Raw genomic sequence first — 18,148 nt, 5'->3', positions numbered from 1 at the left:
GAGGGGGCCGGCCACCCAAGAACCACCAAGGTGGCCGCACCCCTTAGTGGCCGGCGCCCCCCTCTCCCCAAACCCTAGCCGCCCGCTCCTCCACATCCCGCATAGCGTAGCGAAGCTCCGCCGGACTTCTACACCGCCACCGACACCACGCCGTCGTGCTGTCGGATTCAAGAGGAGCTACTACTTCCGCTGCCCGCTGGAACGGGGAGGTGGACGTCGTCTTCATCAACAACCGAACGTGTGACCGAGTACGGAGGTGCTGCCCGTTCGTGGCGCCGGGAACCGATCGTGATCAAGATCTTCTACGCGCTTTTGCAAGCGGCAAGTGAACGTCTACCGCAGCAACAAGAGCCTCATCTTGTAGGCTTTGGAATCTCTTCAAGGGTGAGACTCGATACCCCCTCGTTGCTACCGTCTTCTAGATTGCATCTTGGCTTGGATTGCGTGTTCGCGGTAGGAAAATTTTTGTTTTCTATGCAACGTTATCCTACAATTTATGCCCACTGGTTCTATGCATGTTGAGTGTGGACCCTAAACGCCGTAGGGAGTGGACGTGTCGAGTGCGCACTTGTGAAGATGAACACTATGATGCCCGGCCAACCAGCAAGCTTAGTTTTATGACTACTAGATGACCCGTTGCGCGACCGCACAACTACCGGATGCAACTACTACATTGCTGCCACACACTTTATTTGTTGGTAAAAAGTAATTAATTTTATTTGCATTTATTTAACTAACACCATATAGAAACACTTATGTACACCGATAAAGGTGAATAATTTATTACTCAAATTGTAGTACTCAAATAGACTATTAACCAAATTAAAACAAACTTGAATCCTCACGAAAGAACATTGTGAATACTTATCATCGATCGATCGCCTTGATGGCATAGCAAATCACCCCAACAAGTACATGGAACACCATGCTCATCGGCTGGGCTACGTTCCTCTTAAAAAGAATAAACACAACCATGTCGATGCAAGACCATATTACTGTCATAGGTTAATGATAATAAAGAGGACTCCGCATCACAAGTTGTTCTTAAAATCACCTTCTTGCAAAATAAAAAAAAAGAGAGATTGTCATTGACACAACTCGAGCAATAATATTCTGCGTATTATTAAGATACGACATTTGTGATTAAAAAAATGGCAACCGATAATGAGAAGCATTACACATCAAACAGAAATGTTCAAAACCTGATAGTTTTGATTGAGAATTAAATTCCAACATCGGATTAGGACATTCCAAAACTACAATACTACACGAACTCACAATAGTTTTTAATCTCTCATCACCTTATACATATACTCTTCATCGAATAATTGGTACATCCCTAGTGTGTTTTAGATAGCAGACAATCGTGTCATTTCAAGAACCATAGCAGCAGCTTATGCAATTGTAGAGAGCAACTACGATTGATAAAAAAATCTGCATCGGCAAATCTCACAAATTTGAACACAGAAGAGAAAGGTGTTTCATGTCACAAAAAATTTAAAATTCACGAATATATTTCTCGGTCACTATGGTCATAATCCTAAACGATGAACGTATGAATGAACCAAATAAAGGTCAGGTCTATGGACTGAGGAAAATATTTCTAGTTCATCTCCCAGGAATGAAAGCAAGTTCGATGCTCTAAGGATATAGTTTCAATATCAACTCAGGAATGGAAGTAAGTTCAATGCACTAAGGATATATATATAGTTTCCATTTCAACTCCCAAACCTTACTGTTTTAAGGCGAACAAAAATGAAGTTGCCATCACTTTTCACCTGTTTAATATTATATATACATGCCAGTCAAACGACCAGGCCAGGAGGTATACAGTCCATAATTTCAAGAAGAAAGACATTTCCTCAGCTATCACAACAATAAGCTTTTCTATAACCACTCTGAACGGTTATATGTGATATATTTACTTTTTCGTTTGGGATTGGTTCGCAGGCTGGGATACGTTCATAGGCGATTTATGTGAGCCTCCGCTGCTCGGTGAATGCATTCCGAAGATCATTTGAGGCAGCCTATCAGAGAGAGACCGATCTCGAATGCAATCTTGACTGTCCTTATTGAGTAGATAAAGTTGCATGTGACCTTAAGTGATTTACCGTTTAAGATACTAAGGAGATCCTACAAATCTAAGACCTAGACTCCATTCAGCTTTAGTCTTGAATCATGTCATGATGGAAAGAGTGCACTTCGTGATGAGCGATATAAGAAACAAAACATTGATTTCCTGTACATGTTCCTGCCAGCACCTATATTTTGTTTTGTGCGTTGGTTGATTGCCTTACCTCGCTATTGCTTTCCATAGCTTAATGGTAAAAGCCGTAAATTTTTCCCTTAATGTTTATTCCCTTATGGCTGTAACTCCAACCTTGCATATCTCGATCGTCTCGCCCAGAAGTATGTAAAACATAATTTATCGATCTGTGTTAGGGTTTCAGTCTGGAGCTGGCCAGTATCTTCTCATATTCTCATGTTTCGTTTACATTTTACATGCCAACTGACTTTTGCTTGACTGCCTTTTGTTCTACTGTAAAACGTTATAAACTATGGTCGACACAAGATTATTTTTTACAAGATCCATAGCCTTGAGGATTACCACGTACAAGAAGAGTAATCTGATCACTTGGCAGCAGTTGAAGTTTTGAGTACGCCACACCTAAGTACTGGCAAGGAATCTTAAATTATTGGAGAAGTCATGGAATGAGATGAGGTAGCCTTTTAAGTTTTAATGTTGCCTGTCCAAGATCGGTTTCATTGATGCCCACTCTATGCATGTTGAGCAGTAGCGTAGGCAGGATCGTAGCACGTCCCAAGCCAACTTCAGTTGAACCGTAGCAATAGCACGCAAGAGTACCGTACGGCAGCAACAAACGCCCCTATTGTTGAGTACATGGCAGACTAGATCTCGTGCTTTGCTCTGCATCGTGCATTTATGCCCACTGGTTCTATGCATGTTGAGTGTGGACCCTAAACGCCGTAGGGAGTGGACGTGTCGAGTGCGCACTTGTGAAGATGAACACTATGATGCCCGGCCAACCAGCAAGCTTAGTTTTATGACTACTAGATGACCCGTTGCGCGACTGCACAACTACTGGATGCAACTACTACATTGCTGCCACACACTTTATTTGTTGGTAAAAAGTAATTAATTTTATTTGCATTTATTTAACTAACACCATATAGAAACACTTATGTACACCGATAAAGGTGAATAATTTATTACTCAAATTGTAGTACTCAAATAGACTATTAACCAAATTAAAACAAACTTGAATCCTCACGAAAGAACATTGTGAATACTTATCATCGATCGATCGCCTTGATGGCATAGCAAATCACCCCAACAGGTACATGGAACACCATGCTCACTGGCTGGGCTACGTTCCTCTTAAAAAGAATAAACACAGCCATGTCAGATGCAAGACCATATTACTGTCATAGGTTAATGATAATAAAGAGGACTCCGCATCACAAGTTGTTCTTAAAATCACCTTCTTGCAAAATAAAAAAAAGAGAGATTGTCATTGACACAACTCGAGCAATAATATTCTGCGTATTATTAAGATACGACATTTGTGATTTAAAAAATGGCAACCGATAATGAGAAGCATTACACATCAAACATAAATGTTCAAAACCTGATAGTTTTGATTGAGAATTAAATTCCAACATCGGATTAGGACATTCCAAAACTACAATACTACACGAACTCACAATAGTTTTTAATCTCTCATCACCTTATACATATACTCTTCATCAGAATAATTGGTACATCCCTAGTGTGTTTTAGATAGCAGACAATCGTGTCATTTCAAGAACCATAGCAGCAGCTTATGCAATTGTAGAGAGCAACTACGACTGATAAAAAAATCTGCATCGGCAAATCTCACAAATTTGAACACAGAAGAGAAAGGTGTTTCATGTCACACAAATTTAAAATTCACGAATATGTTTCTCGGTCACTATGGTCAGAATCCTAAACGATGAACGTATGAATGAACCAAATAAAGGTCAGGTCTATGGACTGAGGACAATATTTCTAGTTCATCTCCCAGGAATGAAAGCAAGTTCGATGCTCTAAGGATATAGTTTCAATATCAACTCAGGAATGGAAGTAAGTTCAGTGCACTAAGGATATATATAGTTTCCATTTCAACTCCCAAACCTTACTGTTTTAAGGCGAACGAAAATGAAGTTGCAAACACTTTTCACCTGTTTAATATTATATATACATGCCAGTCAAACGACCAGGCCAGGAGGTATACAGTCCATAATTTCAAGAAGAAAGACATTTCCTCAGCTATCACAACAATAAGCTTTTCTATAACCACTCTGAACGGTTATATGTGATATATTTACTTTTTCGTTTGGGATTGGTTCGCAGGCTGGGATACTTTCATAGGAGATTTATGCGAGCCTCCGCTGCCTGGTGAACAGATTCCGAAGATCATTTCAGGCAGCCTATCAGAGAGAGACTGATCTCGAATGCAATCTTGACTGTCCTTATTGAGTAGATAAAGTTGCATGTGACCTTAAGTGATTCACCATTTAAGATACTAAGGAGATCCTACAAATCTAAGACCTAGACTCCATTCAGCTTTAGTCTTGAATCATGTCATGATGGAAAGAGTGCACTTCGTGATGAGCGATATAAGAAACAAACCATTGATTTTCAGTACATGTTCCTGCCAGCACCTATATTTTGTTTTGTGCGTTGGTTGGTTGCCTTACCTGCTATTGCTTTGCATAGCTTAATGGTAAAAGCCAGTAAATTTTTCCCTTAATGTTTATTCCCTTATGGCTGTAACTCCAACCTTGCATATCTGACTGTCTACCCCAGAAGTATGTAAAACATAATTTATCGATCTGTGTTAAAGTTTCAGTCTGGAGCTGGCCAGTATCTGCTCATATTCTCAGGTTTCGTTTACATTTTACATGCGAACTAACTTTTGCTTGACTGCCTTTTGTTCTACTGTAAAACGTTATAAACTACTGACGACACAAGATCATTTTTTTACAATATCCATAGCCTTGAGGATTACCACGTACAAGAAGAGTAATCTCATCACTTGGCAGCAGTTGAAGTTTTGAGTACGCCACACCTAAGTACTGGCAAACAATCTTGAATTATTGGTGAAGTCATGGCATGAGATGAGGTAGCCTTTTAAGTTTTAGTGCTGCCCGTCCAAGATCGGTTTCATTGATGCCCACGCTATGCATGTTGAGCAGTAGCGTAGGCAGGATCGTAGCACGTCCCAAGCCAACTTCAGTGAACTGTAGCAATAGCACGCAAGAGTACTGTATAGTAGCAACAAACGCCCCTATTGTTGAGTACATGGCAGACTAGATCTCGTGCTTTGCTCTGCATCGTGCATTGATGCCCACTGGTTCTATGCATGTTGAGTGTGGACCCTAAACGCCGTAGGGAGTGGACGTGTCGAGTGCGCACTTGTGAAGATGAACACTATGATGCCCGGCCGGCCAGCAAGCTTAGTTTTATGACTACTAGATGACCCGTTGCGCGACTGCGCAACTGCCGGATGCAACTACTACATTGCTGCCACACACTTTATTTGTTGGTAAAAAGTAATTAATTTTTTTGCATTTATTTAACTAACACCATATAGAAACACTTATGTACACCGATAAAGGTGAATAATTTATTACTCAAATTGTAGTACTCAAATAGACTATTAACCAAATTAAAACAAACTTGAATCCTCACAAAATAACATTGTGAATACTTATCATCGACTGATCGCCTTGATGGCATAGCAAATCACCCCAACAGTACATGGAACACCATGCTCACTGGCTGGGCTACGTTCCTCTTAAAAAGAATAAACACAACCATGTCAGATGCAAGACCATATTGCTGTCATAGTTTAATGATAATAAAGAGGACTCCGCATCACAAGTTGTTCTTAAAATCACCTCCTTGCAAAATAAAAAAAGAGAGATTGTCATCGACACAACTCGAGCAATAATATTCTGCGTATTATTAAGATACGACATTTGTGATTTAAAAAAATGGCATCCGATAAAGAGAAGCATTACATATCAAACAGAAATGTTCAAAACCTGATAGTTTTGATTGAGAATTAAATTCCAACATCGGATTAGGACATTCCAAAACTACAATACTACACAAACTCACAAATTTTTTTAATCTCTCATCACCTTATACATATACTCTTCATCAGAATAATTGGTACATCCCTAGTGTGTTTTAGATAGCAGACAATCGTGCCATTTCAAGAACCATAGCAGCAGCTTATGCAATTGTTGAGAGCAACCGCGACTGATAAAAAAAATCTGCAAATCTCACAAATTTGAACACAGAAGAGAAAGGTGTTTCATGTCACACAAATTTAAAATTCACGAATATGTTTCTCGGTCACTATGGTCAGAATCCTAAACGATGAACGCATGAATGAACCAAATAAAGGTCAGGTATATGCACTGAGGACAATATTTCCAGTTCATCTCCCAGGAATGAAAGCAAGTTCGATGCTCTAAGGATATAGTTTCAATATCAACTCAAGAATGGAAGTAAGTTCAATGCACTAAGGATATATATAGTTTCCATTTCATATCCCAAACCTTACTGTTTTAAGGCCAACAAAAATGAAGTTGCAAACACTTTTTACCTGTTTAATATTATATATACATGCCAGTCAAACGACCAGGCCAGAAGGTATACAGTCCATAATTTCAAGAAGAAAGGCATTTCCTCAGCTATCACAACAATAAGCTTTTCTATAACCACTCTGAACGGTTATATGTGATATATTTACTTTTTCGTTTGGGATTGGTTCGCAGGCTCGGATACTTTCATAGGCGATTTATGCGAGCCTCTGCTGCCTGGTGAACAGATTTCGAAGATCATTTGAGGCAGCCTATCAGAGAGAGACCGATCTCGAATGCAACCTTGACTGTCCTTATTGAGTAGATAAAATTGCATGTGACCTTAAGTGATTCACCGTTTAAGATACTAAGGAGATCCTAAAAATCTAAGACCTAGACTCCATTCAGCTTTAGTCTTGAATCATGTCATGATGGAAAGAGTGCACTTCGTGATGAGCGATATAAGAAACAAACCATTGATTTCCAGTACATGTTCTTGCCAGCACCTATATTTTGTTTTGTGCGTTGGTTGGTTGCCTTACCTGCTATTGCTTTGCATAGCTTAATGGTAAAAGCCGATAAATTTTTCCCTTAATGTTTATTCCCTTATGGCTGTAACTCCAACCTTGCATATCTAACTGTCTACCCCGAAGTATGTAAAACATAATTTATCGATCCGTGTTAGGGTTTCAGTCTGGAGCTGGCCAGTATCTGCTCATATTCTCATGTTTCGTTTACATTTTACATGCCAACTGACTTTTGCTTGACTGCCTTTTGTTCTACTGTAAAACGTTATAAACTACTGTCGACACAAGATCATTTTTTTACAAGATCCATAGCTTTGAGGATTACCACGTACAAGAAGAGTAATCTGATCACTTGGGAGCAGTTGAAGTTTTGAGTACGCCACACCTAAATACTGGCAAACAATCTTGAATTATTGGAGAAGTCATGGCATGAGATGAGGTAGCCTTTTAAGTTTTAGTGCTGCCTGTCCAACATCGGTTTCATTGATGCCCACTCTAGGCATGTTGAGCAGTAGCGTAGGCAGGATCGTAGCACGTCCCAAGCCAACTTCAGTGAACTGTAGCAATAGCACGCAAGAGTACTATACAGTAGCAACAAACGCCCCTATTGTTGAGTACATGGCAGACTAGATCTCGTGCTTTGCTCGCATCGTGCATTGATGCCCACTGGTTCTATGCATGTTGAGTGTGGACCCTAAACGCCGTAGGGAGTGGACGTGTCGAGTGCGCACTTGTGAAGATGAACACTATGATGCCCGGCCGGCCAGCAAGCTTAGTTTTATGACTACTAGATGACCTGTTGCGCGACTGCGCAACTGCCGGATGCAACTACTACATTACTGCCACACACTTTATTTGTTGGTAAAAAGTAATTAATTTTATTTGCATTTATTTAACTAACATCATATAGAAACACTTATGTACACCGATAAAGGTGAATAATTTATTACTCAAATTGTAGTACTCAAATAGACTATTAACCAAATTAAAACAAACTTTAATCCTCACGACATAACATTGTGAATACTTATCATCGACTGATCGCCTTGATGGCATAGCAAATCACCCCAACAGTACATGGAACACCATGCTCACTGGTTGGGCTACGTTCCTCTTAAAAAGAATAAACACAGCCATGTCAGATGCAAGACCATATTGCTGTCATAGGTTAATGATAATAAAGAGGACTCCGCATCACAAGTTGTTCTTAAATCACCTCCTTGCAAAATAAAAAAAGAGAGATTGTCATCGACACAACTCGAGCAATAATATTATGCGTATTATTAAGATACGACATTTGTGATTTTAAAAAAATGGCAACCGATAATGAGAAGCATTACACATCAAACAGAAAAGTTCAAAACCTGATAGTTTTGATTGAGAATTAAATTCCAACATCGGATTAGGACATTCCAAAACTACAATACTACACAAACTCACAATTTTTTTAATCTCTCATCACCTTATACATATACTCTTCATTAGAATAATTGGTACATCCCTAGTGTGTTTGAGATAGCAGACAATCGTGTCATTTCAAGAACCATAGCACTAGCTTATGCAATTGTAGAGAGCAACTGCGACTGATAAAAAAACCTGCATCGGCAAATTTGAACACAGAAGAGAAAGGTGTTTCATGTCACAGAAATTTAAAATTCACGAATATGTTTCTCGGTCACTATGGTCAGAATCCTAAACGATGAACGTATGAATGAACCAAATAAAGGTCAGGTCTATGCACTGAGGACAATATTTCCAGTTCATCTCCCAGGAATGAAAGCAAGTTCGATGCTCTAAGGATATAGTTTCAATATCAACTCAGGAATGGAAGTAAGTTCAATGCAATGCACTAAGGATATATATAGTTTCCATTTCAACTCCCAAACCTTACTGTTTTAAGGCGAACGAAAATGAAGTTGCAATCACTTTTCACCTGTTTAATATTATATATACATGCCAGTCAGACGACCAGGCCAGGAGGTATACAGTCCATAATTTCAAGAAGAAAGGCATTTCCTCAGCTATCACAACAATAAGCTTTTCTATAACCACTCTCAACGGTTATATGTGATATATTTACTTTTTCGTTTGGGATTGGTTCGGCAGCTGGGATAGTTTCATAGGCGATTTATGCGAGCCTCCGCTGCCTGGTGAACAGATTCCGAAGATCATTTGAGGAAGCCTATCAGAGAGAGACCGATCTCGAATGCAATCTTGACTGTCCTTATTGAGTAGATAAAGTTGCATGTGACCTTAAGTGATTCACCATTTAAGATACTAAGGAGATCCTACAAATCTCAGACCTAGACTGCATTCAGCTTTAGTCTTCAATCATGTCATGATGGAAAGAGTGCACTTCGTGATGAGCGATATAAGAAACAAACCATTGATTTCCAGTACATGTTCCTGCCAGCACCTATATTTTGTTTTGTGCGTTGGTTGGTTGCCTTACCTCGCTATTGCTTTGCATAGCTTAATGGTAAAAGCCGGTAAATTTTTCCCTTAATGCTTATTCTCTTATGGTTGTAACTCCAACCTTGCATATCCGACTATCTACCCTTAAGTATGTAAAACATAATTTATCGATCCGTGTTAGGGTTTCGATCCGGAGCTGGCCGATATCCGCTCATATTCTCATGTTTCGTTTACATTTTACATGCCAACTGACTTTTGCTTGACTGCCTTTTGTTCTACTGTAAAACGTTATAAACTACTATCGACACAAGATCATTTTTTTACAAGATCCATAGCCTTGAGGATTACCACGTACAAGAAGAGTAATCTGATCACTTGGCAGCGGTTGAAGTTTCGAGTACGCCACACCTAAGTACTGGCAAAGAATCTTGAATTATTGGAGAAGTCATGGCATGAGATGAGGTAGCCTTTTCAGTTTTAATGCTGCCTGCCCAAGATCGGTTTCATTGATGCCCACTCTATGCATGTTGAGCAGTAGCGTAGGCAGGATCGTTGCACGTCCCAAGCCAACTTCAGTGAACTGTAGCAATAGTACGCAAGAGTACTGTACAATAGCAACAAACACCCGTATTGTTGAGTACATGGCAGACTAGATCTCGTGCTTTGCTCTGCATCGTGCATTGATGCCCACTGGTTCTATGCATGTTGAGTGTGGACCCTAAACGCCATAGGGAGTGGACGTGTCGAGTGCGCACTTGTGAAGATGAACACTATGATGCCCGGCTGGCCAGCAAGCTTAGTTTTATCAGTACTAGATGACCCGTTGCGCGACTGCGCAACTGCCGGATACAACTACTACATTGCTGCCACACACTTTATTTGTTGGTAAAAAGTAATTAACTTTATTTGCATTTATTTAACTAACACCATATAGAAACAATTATGTACACCGATAAAGGTGAATAATTTATTACTCAAATTGTAGTACTCAAATAGACTATTAACCAAATTAAAACAAACTTGAATACTCACGAAATAACATTGTGAATACTTATCATCGACTGATCGCCTTGATGGCATAGAAAATCACCCCAACAGTACATAGAACACCATGCTCACTGGCTGGGATACGTTCCTCTTATAAACACAGCCATGTCAGATGCAAGACCATATTGATGTCATAGGTTAATGATAATAAAGAGGACTCCGCATCACAAGTTGTTCTTAAAATCACCTCCTTGCAAAATAAAAAAAGAGAGATTGTCATCGACACAACCCGAGCATTAATATTCTGCGTATTATTAAGATACGACATTTGTGATTTTTAAAAAATGGCAACCGATAATGAGAAGCATTACACATCAAACAGAAATGTTCAAAACCTGATAGTTTTGATTGAGAATTAAATTCCAACATCGGATTAGGACATTCCAAAACTACAATACTACACAAACTCACAATATTTTTTAATCTCTCATCACCTTATACATATACTCTTCATCAGAATAATTGGTACATCCCTAGTGTGTTTTAGATAGCAGGACAATCGTGTCATTTCAAGAACCATAACGGCAGCTTATGCAATTGTAGAGAGCAACTCACGATCGATAAAAAAACCTGCATCGGCAAATCTCACAAATTTGAACACAGAAGTGAAAGGTGTTTCATGTCACACAAATTTAAAATTCACGAATATGTTTCTCGGTCACTATGGTCAGAATCCTAAACGATGAACGTATGAATGAACCAAATAAAGGTCGAGTCTATGCATCGAGGACAATATTTCCAGTTCATCTCCCAGGAATGAAAGCAAGTTCGATGCTCTAAGGATATAGTTTCAATATCAATTAAGGAATGGAAGTAAGTTCAATGCACTAAGGATATATATAGTTTCCATTTCAACTCCCAAACCTTACTGTTTTAAGGCGAACGAAAATGAAGTTGCAAACACTTTTCACCTGTTTAATATTATATATACATGCCAGTCAAACGACCAGGCCAGGAGGTATACAGTCCATAATTTCAAGAAGAAAGGCATTTCCTCAGCTATCACAACAATAAGCTTTTCTATAACCACTCTCAACGGTTATATGTGATACATTTACTTTTTTCGTTTGGGATTGGTTCGCAGGCTGGGATACTTTCATAGGAGATTTATGCGAGCCTCTGCTGCCTGGTGAACAGATTCCAAAGATCATTTGAGGCTGCCTATCAGAGAGAGACCGATCTCGAATGCAATCTTGACTGTCCTTATTGAGTAGATAAAGTTGCAAGTGAACTTAAGTGATTCACCATTTAAGATACTAAGGAGATCCTACAAATCTCAGACCTAGACTCCATTCAGCTTTAGTCTTGAATCATGTCATGATGGAAAGAGTGCACTTCGTGATGAGCGATATAAGAAACAAATCATTGATTTTCAGTACATGTTCCTGCCAGTACCTATATTTTGTTTTGTGCGTTGGTTGGTTGCCTTACCTGCTATTTCTTTGCATAGCTTAATGGTAAAAGCCAGTAAATTTTTCCCTTAATGTTTATTCCCTTATGGCTGTAACTCCAACCTTACATATCTGACTGTCTACCCCAGAAGTATGTAAAACATAATTTATCGATCTGTGTTAAGGTTTCGATCTGGAGCTGGCCGATATCTGCTCATATTCTCATGTTTCGTTTACATTTTACATGCCAACTGACTTTTGCTTGACTGCCTTTTGTTCTACTGTAAAACGTTACAAACTACTGTCGAAACAAGATCATTTTTTTACAAGATCCATAGCCTTGAGGATTACCACGTACAAGAAGAGTAATCTGATCACTTGGCAGCAGTTAAAGTTTTGAGTACGCCACACCTAAGTACTGGCAAGGAATCTTGAATTATTGGAGAAGTCATGGCATGAGATGAGGTAGCCTTTTAAGTTTTAATGCTACCTGTCCAAGATCGGTTTCATTGATGCCCACTCTATGCATGTTCAGCAGTAGCGTAGGCAGGATCGTAGCACGTCCCAAGCCAACTTCAGTGAACTGTAGCAATAGCACGCAAGAGTACTGTACAGTAGCAACAAACACCCCTTTTGTTGAGTACATGGCAGACTAGATCTCGTGCTTTGCTCTGCATCGTGCATTGATGCCCACTGGTTCTATGCATGTTGAGTGTGGACCCAGGGCCGGCCCTGATGGGTGGGCAGGGTGTGCGGCCGCCCAGGGCCCCAAAAATCTGGGGGCCCAATCCTAGATATATGTACATGTATATATATGAGCCTATCTAACTATGTTTAGCTGGAAAAAAAGCATGTGGCCTGACCAGAGAACCTTGACGTGCTGCATTAAAAGTCTAAATAATAACGCCAGAACCGATCCATCGATCTGGGGAGTAGATGATTAGTTAGCTACTTTCGTACTTCGCTTCGTATTCCACGCAGCCTTGATTGAGAGTAGTTCACGAACTTTTCTCCACCTCGCACTTCTTCCGGCAGGGATCGATCTCATGGAGATCATCTCTCGCATTAACCACCCCATAGACGTAGCGAGCGGTGCACCGCGCACAACACTGTCGGCTGCCCGCACTGATCAGCGATCCCATTGCCGTCCGCCGTCGGTAACCGTTCACGACTGCTCATGTAACACACTCTTTTATTTCCAAATAATTTTCCTCTAATTCTGAATTTTTTATGGTCAGTTCGTCGAATCGTCTTCGTTGAGAAAGGGTCCTCACGCTAAAAGGAAAAGAGCAAAAGAGGTGGCTACAAGAAAATTTTAAGGTAATATATATAAATTAGTAGATATGCTATTATGTTTGGATGTATTTAAATGTTATTTGCAAAACGTTTTTTACGTATATATTCATTATTGCTATCGTGATGTCTATATTAAGGCCCGAAATTTTATTCTCGCCCAGGGCCCTCAAAATCTCAGGACCGGCGCTGTGTGGACCCTAAACGCCGTAGGGAGTGGACGTGTCGAGTGCGCACTTGTGAAGATGAACACTATGATGCCCGGCCGGCCAGCAAGCTTAGTTTTATGACTACTAGATGACGTTGCACGACTGCGCAACTGCAAGATGCAACTACTACATTGCTGCCACACACTTTATTTGTTGGTAAAAAGTAATTAATTTTATTTGCATTTACTTAACTAACACCATATAGAAACACTTATGTACACCGATAAAAGTGAATAATTTATTACTCAAATTGTAGTACTCAAATAGACTATTAACCAAATTAAAACAAACTTGAATCCTCACGAAATAACATTGTGAATACTTATCATCGACTGATTGCCTTGATGGCATAGCAAATCACCCCAACAGTACATGGAACACACCATGCTCACTGGCTGGGCTACGTTCCTCTTAAAAAGAATAAACACAGCCATGTCAGATGCAAGACCATATTGCTGTCATAGGTTAATGATAATAAAGAGGACTCCGCATCACAAGTTGTTCTTAAAATCACCTCCTTGCAAAATAAAAAAAAGTGAGATTGTCATCGACATAACTCGAGCAATAATATTCTGGGTATTATTAAGATACGACATTTGTGATTTTTAAAAAAATGGCAACCGATAATGAGAAGCATTACACATCAAACAGAAATGTTCAAAACCTGATATTTTTGATTGAGAATTAAATTCCAACATCGGATTAGGACATTCCAAAACTACAATACTACACAAACTCACAATATTTTTTAATCTCTCATCACCTTATACATATACTCTTCATTAGAATAATTGGTACATCACTAGTGTGTTTTAGATGCAGACAATCGTGTCATTTCAAGAACCATAGCAGCAGCTTATGCAATTGTAGAGAGAAACTGCGACTGATAAAAAAAATCTGCATCAGCAAATCTCACAAATTTGAACACAGAAGAGAAAGGTGTTTCATGTCACACAAATTTAAAATTCACGAATATGTTTCTCAGTCACTATGGTCAGAATCCTAAACGATGAACGTATGAATGAACCAAATAAATGTCAGGTCTATGCACCGAGGACAATATTTCCAGTTCATCTCCCAGGAATGAAAGCAAGTTCGATGATCTAAGGATATAGTTTCAATATCAACTCAGGAATGGAAGTAAGTTCAATGCACTAAGGATATATATAGTTTCCATTTCAACTCCCAAACCTTACTGTTTTAAGGAGAACGAAAATGAAGTTGCAAACACTTTTCACCTGTTTAATATTATATATACATGCCAGTCAAACGACCAGGCCAGGAGGTATACAGTCCATAATTTCAAGAAGAAAGGCATTTCCTCAGCTATCACAACAATACGCTTTTCTATAACCACTCTGAACGGTTATATGTGATACATTTACTTTTTTCGTTTGGGATTGGTTCGCATGCTGGGATACTTTCATAGGCGATTTATGCGAGCCTCTGCTGCCTGGTGAACAGATTCCAAAGATCATTTGAGGCAGCCTATCAGAGAGAGACCGATCTCGAATGCAATCTTGACTGTCCTTATTGAGTAGATAAAGTTGCATGTGACCTTAAGTGATTCACCATTTAAGATACTAAGGAGATCCTACAAATCTCAGACCTAGACTCCATTCAGCTTTAGTCTTGAATCATGCATGTCATGATGGAAAGAGTGCACTTCGTGATGAGCGATATAAGAAACAAACCATTGATTTCCAGTACATGTTCCTGCCAGCACCTATATTTTGTTTTGTGCGTTGGTTGGTTGCCTTACCTGCTATTGCTTTGCATAGCTTAATGGTAAAAGCCAATAAATTTTTCCCTTAATGTTTATTCCCTTATGGCTGTAACTCCAACCTTGCATATCTGACTGTCTACCCCAGAAGTATGTAAAACATAATTTATCGATCTGTGTTAGGGTTTCAGTCTGGAGCTGGCCAGTATCTGCTGATATTCTCATGTTTCGTTTACATTTTACATGCCAACTGACTTTTGCTTGACTACTTTTTGTTCTACTGTAAAACGTTATAAACTACTGTCGACACAAGATCATTTTTTTACAAGATCCATAGCCTTGAGGATTACCATGTACAAGAAGAGTAATCTGATCACTTGGCAGCGGTTGAAGTTTTGAGTACGCCACACCTAAGTACTGGCAATGAATCTTGAATTATTGGAGAAGTCATGGCATGAGATGAGGTAGCCTTTTAAGTTTTAACTAGCAAACTACTGGCACGGCGGCACGCCGCGCCCAACATGTGTCTGTGAGTTAAAGAATAATAAGTGGTATTTTTAGAGTGGACGCATACTTTTGATTGAATGCTCGTTCATCGCAGCATTATTTCTGTCCAAGTTGTCAGATAAATCATCTATCAAGCAACAATGTAGATGAATTCGCAAAAAGAAAAAGCAACAATGTTGATGCATGTGGTACATGTATGGGATCTCGTCGCAACTTTTATTACACCATCAAAGATAAAAACTGACTATGCAATCCTTGGAAGCCATCGTATGCACATTACACTTGGTAACTGGGACGTAAAAACATAGAACACAATTTTTGGAAAACCTTATTATTTCTACTTGGAGGGCAATCAGTATTTACCAGAGTCACCTCTTCTTTGTCAGAGAAAAGGAGGCTAATTTCCATGCCTTTGCCAACCGTGTCGGGGATAACCTACTCCTTGGTGGCACACCTGATATGTGCTTCTTCTTTGATCTTCAGCCTGAACTTGTCCATTATAAGCAAGGAAGCAACTCAGACTTAGTAAGAACATGTTTTTTAAAACTACTTCAGAGGTCATAAAGCTGAATATATTTGTAGATGAAAAAATAGAGAACTTCCAAACATTGAATTCCAAGAAATCAATAATAGATCCCTAGATCTAAGTAACAAAAAAGACAACTTCCTATGCCAAAGCTCATATATCTGGCACCTTTTAGAAGCGGGCAACTTACATTGTAGCCTCAAGAAAAGTTTATTTAGTAGACTATTATAAGGACACATGCGTAAAAAAAGAAAATAATATCAGAGGTAACAACCGGCTTGGAAATGATAGCATGTTACCTAGGAAAAAAAATATGTTCAATGCATGGTTCTATTAAACTGAACTGTGTTCTATGTTGATAACGTGAAATAAGTAGTTGACTTCAGAAACTCGTCTAAACAGCTCGGAAGCATCTTTCTAACATTATCTGTCTTAAAAAATAAAAAAGAACAACCAGGGGTAAAAGAACATTCAAATAACTTAACAACTCTGATTAATATAAAAAGACGAAAAACATGGTTGAGGAGGTTTCCATGCTAGCTAGTATAAAGTGTATGCAAAATATAATTCAGAAGATCGTGTAAATTCACGAATTGGTTTGCATGAAAATTATTACTTTGTGAGGTTGCAAGGTAAGATAATTTATATATTGCAAGAAATATAAGTTTCAGGGTGGTGGCAAAAAAAATATTTTTTATGCGAAAGGAAAGTTCAGATATAGGAGCATCCATTGATCTTAATACAAAATGCAAGAAAAGTGTAATTCGAAAGATTAGGCATACTTATGAATTAGCAGACGAAAATTATTCACTGCTATGGGATCACAAGGTTAAATAAATCATACAAAACAGGAAACATGAGTATAAGTGTAATGCTATGAAAACAATTATGATATGCAAGAAGATAACCAGATATAGAAGAATCGGTTTATCTTCGTCCACGAACGCAACGTTCTATATTAACCAGGGACAAAAAAAGAGGGAAAACAACATGGGAGCGCACAATGCAAGGTAGTTCAATACAATGTTTCAGATCATAAAACAGTACCTCATCGACAATAAACTCTAGCTCATATAAGTTCTGCTTTGTTTTTCTGATGCCTACACTTCCATATTCGAGCAGCACACACAAGAACCTTCCAGTTGAATCTTGGGATGATAAATCTTTTAGCGTCAAGACTTGCATATTTAGCACTTTTTGGTCTGTATTAAAGCGAAAATTCTGAGTAGAGAATTGTAGGCGGCATACCAAAGAGTGAAGATCTAATTACAAAATAATGGAAATAATTTCTTAGGGTGATTTTGTTCAACTTCGTTATGGGAGATTTTGCTCAGCACATCAGCAAGGATATTAAGAAGATGAAAGATCTTGTACCAGTTTTTGCTCATTGTAATGAGAACACCAAAATGCTCCATACATCGCAGAACCAAACAACAGTGTGTAGGTGTCTTGCAAGTGAAACGGCAAATGGGGTTGATTCAGTTGATATCTCTGTTTCATATTGTTCTAATACAAAATCATCTGTGATGTATAAAAAGAAAATAAAAATACATAAGTTAGTTATAATGCTTTTAATTAAAAGCAATAGAATATGCAGGCTACAAACTGAAGTTGACCACCTAGCATGAAACTTGCCTCACCCCTTCAATTGAATAGTAATGCATATTTTTATAACTTTTAAGAAAACCCCTTGCCTGTTTAATTCGTAGGTTTGGCGAACTTAACATTGCATTAATGCTTGTGACTCCCATCCAAAAATCTCATTGGTGTTCTAGTTTTTTTTCATCTGAAAGTTCTGTAGATTCCTACATTGGGATCAATCATATTACTTAAACTTCTGAATTTGTGTGGCAAAAAGTGTATACCTAACC

At 38.8% G+C, this 18,148-nt stretch overlaps 1 protein-coding gene and 1 long non-coding RNA gene across 4 annotated transcripts in view; both read right to left on the bottom strand.

Annotated features, from left to right (window-relative positions):
- LOC124676534 overlaps positions 1 to 18,148 on the bottom strand; it is a 27,708-nt gene that overhangs the window by 6,833 nt on the left and 2,727 nt on the right. The gene's annotated exons all lie outside the window — the stretch shown is intronic.
- Positions 15,739 to 17,762, bottom strand: LOC124676535. Its single transcript, XR_006993686.1, has 3 exons — positions 17,652 to 17,762; positions 17,325 to 17,479; positions 15,739 to 16,235 (listed from the first exon to the last, which is right to left on the bottom strand). It is a non-coding gene; the product is annotated as an uncharacterized LOC124676535 (long non-coding RNA).

Source organism: Lolium rigidum, chromosome 7, assembly GCF_022539505.1.
Source record: "Lolium rigidum isolate FL_2022 chromosome 7, APGP_CSIRO_Lrig_0.1, whole genome shotgun sequence".
Lineage (NCBI taxonomy): Eukaryota > Viridiplantae > Streptophyta > Magnoliopsida > Poales > Poaceae > Lolium > Lolium rigidum.
The sequence above is the reverse complement of the archived record's forward strand: the minus strand, read 5'-3'. Positions and strand labels throughout refer to the sequence as shown.